Source organism: Triticum dicoccoides, chromosome 1B (assembly GCF_002162155.2).
Source record: "Triticum dicoccoides isolate Atlit2015 ecotype Zavitan chromosome 1B, WEW_v2.0, whole genome shotgun sequence".
Taxonomy (NCBI): Eukaryota; Viridiplantae; Streptophyta; class Magnoliopsida; order Poales; family Poaceae; genus Triticum; species Triticum dicoccoides.
The window spans coordinates 312,595,327-312,599,304 of NC_041381.1; positions in this window are offsets into that span (position 1 = coordinate 312,595,327).

Here is a 3,978-nt window from a genome sequence, read left to right on the forward strand (position 1 = left end):
ATATTTTAAAATTTCTTACCTTAAAGCCTGTTAGAAGGCTGCTACAGGCTTCGGTCAGCCCGCTCTTGGCGAGTTGAACCTTCTGAATCACCGCACTCATGATAGTGCGGTGTTCTTCCTCGATGGAAGCGCCGTTGAGCGCCTCCAACAAGTTATCCGGCGCCTCCGGTTGGACGGAGGCTGCCGGTGTCACGGTCTTGCCCTTCTTATGAAGGGGCCGCCTACCGGACTCCGGAACCACCACAGGTTTCGGTGCGGAGTCCGGCGCGAAGTCCGGGAGGTTGCCTTGTGGCACCTCCGGAGCCTCCCCCTCCTGGCGGGTCCCCTCCTGGGATCCCACCTCGGCGTCCTCAGCGTCACGAGGGGTGGAGGCGGTCGGAATGGAATCCACATCCGACGGAGCCAAGGACCCGCTCGATGAAGCGAGAAGATCGTCCTCGGCCGGACTACAGGGTGTATGCGGCATTAGAAAAACACTACGTGGCACAAGGAGAAATTATAAATCATTCAGGAATCCGGATACTTACGATCTTGCCAGGGGCTTGGCCCTTGGGAGCCACTCCTCGTCGCCGTCGTCGGCGTTGGCGGAGCAGTCCGGAGGAAGGGTCCTTCCCTTCTTGGACCCTTCGGCCTCCCTCGTTGGGGAAGCCTTCCTCTTTCTCTCTCCCCCCTCTTGGGGAGAGTCCTCTTTCTCCTCCTCGTCTTCGGGGGAGGAGTCCACCCCGGAGTCATCGGACGACGAGTCCGATACCACCTGCGCTGGGAACTCCTTCGGGTTCCCGTGGCCTTCTTCTTGGCCTTCTTCTCCGGCACCACATAAAGGGCCGAAACCAGCAGCCCTGTTAAACGGGTGTCCGTTGGGTCTTCGAGAAGGGGAGACGGACAGTCCACCTGTCCGGACGTCCTCTGCCAGTCCTGTTAAAGGCATTGGGAGTTTTAGATCCCACGTAGAGTCAAACTATGAAAGAAATAAAGTGTCCCATAAAGGATAACAAAGCTTACCGCGCCAGCTGGGCGTTGCGTGCTGAATCCGCGGTCTTCAGTTGCGGATGCGGGGGCTTCTCCCCCTTTGAACAGCACCCTCCAGGCAGCTTCGTACATTGTGTCGAAGAGCCCGCTAAGGGTCCGGTGCTGTGCCGGATCAAACTCCCACAAATTGAAGGCCCATTGTTGGCAGGGGAGAATCCGGCGGACGAGCATGACCTGGATCACGTTGACAAGCTTAAGCTTCTTGTTCACCAGGGTCTGGAGACAGGACTGGAGTCCGGTCAGCTCCTCCAAACTACCCCATAGCAAGCCCTTCTCTTTCCAGGAGGTGAGCTGCATAGGGGTACCAGATCTGAACTCTAGGACCGCCGCCCATTTAGGGTCACGCGGCTCGGTGATGTAGAACTACCCCGATTGCCACCCCTTGACGGATTCCACAAAGGCGCCCTTGAGCCAAGTGGCATTGGGCATTTTTCCCACCATGGCGCCTCCGCACTCCGCTTGAACGCCCTTCACCACCTTCGGCTTGACATTGAAGGTCTTTAGCCACAAGCCGAAGTGGGGCTGCATGCAGAGGAAGGCCTCGCACATGACGATAAACGCCGAGATGTTGAGGATGAAGTTTGGCGCCAGATCGTGGAAGTCCAGGCCGTAGTAGTACATGAGCCCCCGAACGAAGGGATGAAGTGGGAAGCCCAGTCCGCGGAGGAAGTGGGGAAGGAATACGACCCTCTCATGAGGCCTGGGGGTGGGGATGAGCTGCCCCTCGTCGGGCAGCCGGTGCGCGATGTCACTGGATAGGTATCCGGCTCCGCGCAACTTCTCGATGTGCCCCTCCGTAACGGAGGAGGCCATCCACTTGCCTCCCGCTCCGGACATGGCTGGAGAAGGTTGAGACGAGATGTGCGGACTTGGGCGCTGGAGCTCGAGTGCGCGGAGATGGATAAGCAAAGGAGGAAGAAGGCGTAGGTAAAAAAGGTGGATCCTTATCCCCTTATATATGGGCGGACGAAGACTATGCGTCCCCACCGGCCTGGTAAAACTCGCTTATCTCCCAAGCGCCACAATCAATGGCGCGGTTGGGTTACCCACGTCCGTATTGATGGGAATCCCGGAATAAGGGGAACACGATCTCTGCTTCGACAAGACGTGCCAAGGAAACCGCTTCGCTAAACGCGCTGAGGTGGTATAATAAAAACGATTCAAGTAAAGGATTGGTAGTGGCGTGATGTCATGCCACGAAATACGTCAGCAGATTGAACTTGTGTGCATATTATTCTCTCTACGGTGGTATGTGGAATTTATTTTGCAGAGCGGGACACTATCCTGGTGTTCACAATCTTCTATGAATTATTCGGAGGAGGAACCCGCCTTGCAATGCCGAACAATATGCGCGCCGGACTCATCGTCATTGAAGCCTGGTTCAGGGGCTACTGAGGGAGTCCTGGACTAGGGGGTGTCCGGATAGCCGGACTATCATCATCGGCCGGACTCCAAGACTATGAAGATACAAGATTGAAGACTTCGTCCCGTGTCCGGATGGGACTTTCCTTGGCGTGGAAGGCAAGCTTGGCGATACGGATATGTAGATCTCCTACCATTGTAACCGACTCTGTGTAACCCTAGCCCTCTCCGGTGTCTATATAAACCGGAAGGTTTTAGTCCGTAGTACGAACAACCATTACAACAATCATACCATAGGCTAGCTTCTAGGGTTTAGCCTCCTTGATCTCGTGGTAGATCCACTCTTGTACTACCCATATCATCAATATCAATCAAGCAGGAGTAGGGTTTTACCTCCATCGAGAGGGCCCGAACCTGGGTAAAAACATCGTGTCCCTTGTCTCCTGTTACCATCCGCCTAGACGCACAGTTCGGGACCCCCTACCCGAGATCCGCCGGTTTTGACACCGACAGTGGGCCACAGGCTATGCAGATCTCCCCTCAGTGGACCCTCTCCTTCCGCTCGATGTACTGCATCATAATTGTCGTCGTTGCCGTGCCATTCACTTCTATTGCTACACCCGTTCAGTTCGGCTTGGATTTCACAAGCGACACATCTTGCTGACCTCCATCCCCTTCTTTTTTGTGCAGCTTGGAGGCGCGCCACATGCAGTTTGCTGCTCCTTCTGCGTGTGGCTAGTCCAAGCACGGGGCTGCACCACCACAGCTCGCCGGTAGTACTGCATTCAGCAAATCTGCCAAAGAAAAGGGGAAGTGCGGTGGCGCATCAGGTGTAGTACGGTGGCGCATCAGTTGCAGTGCGATGGCGCCGGTTGGAAAAACGAGGATGGTTTGTGCCTTGTGGTTCGCCAGTTGATGAAAAAGTCAAAGAAAAGTCATACACACTTCATCATGGAGTTCAGTGTGCAGTTTTCTGTGAGATTGTGAAAGCGGTTCAGTATAAAAATACTAAGCGGTTTGGTGTAAAAAAAGTAAGAGGTTCACTTGGGAAAAAATGGTTAGAAAATAAAGTCCCGAAGAAGTTTACTTGTTTTTAGATGTAGCTCACGGCCTCGTAGAAGTCCATTCTTTTCGCACCCATGGGTTCACTCAAGTCACACCACAAAAATAACCCCAAGGTCGTCCACTTCGCCTTGTCCAGCCGTCCAAAAAGATGCGTTATATGAAAAAAAAACTACGAGAAAAAAGCAATGCGGTTGACTTTGATAGCGTTTGCGGCTCACCTTTGTCCTGTTGTGGTTCACTTGTGCAAAAAAAATGTAAAACACAAAAAAGTAAATGCGGCTCATTTCGATAGCATTTGTAGCTCACTTTTAGATAGTGTTGTGATTCACTTGCCCTCGTCTCTGTGGTCCACTTTTTTACAACTTTTGTTTGTAAAAAATGTTAAAAAAAGACACTTTTTTACAACTTTTGTTTGTAAAATATATATATAAAAAAAGATAAAAGAAATCATGCGGTTACTTTGCACGTCGGATGCAATGCGTTTTTCTATCCGAAGCTGTGCGGTTTTCAGTCCAACAAAAG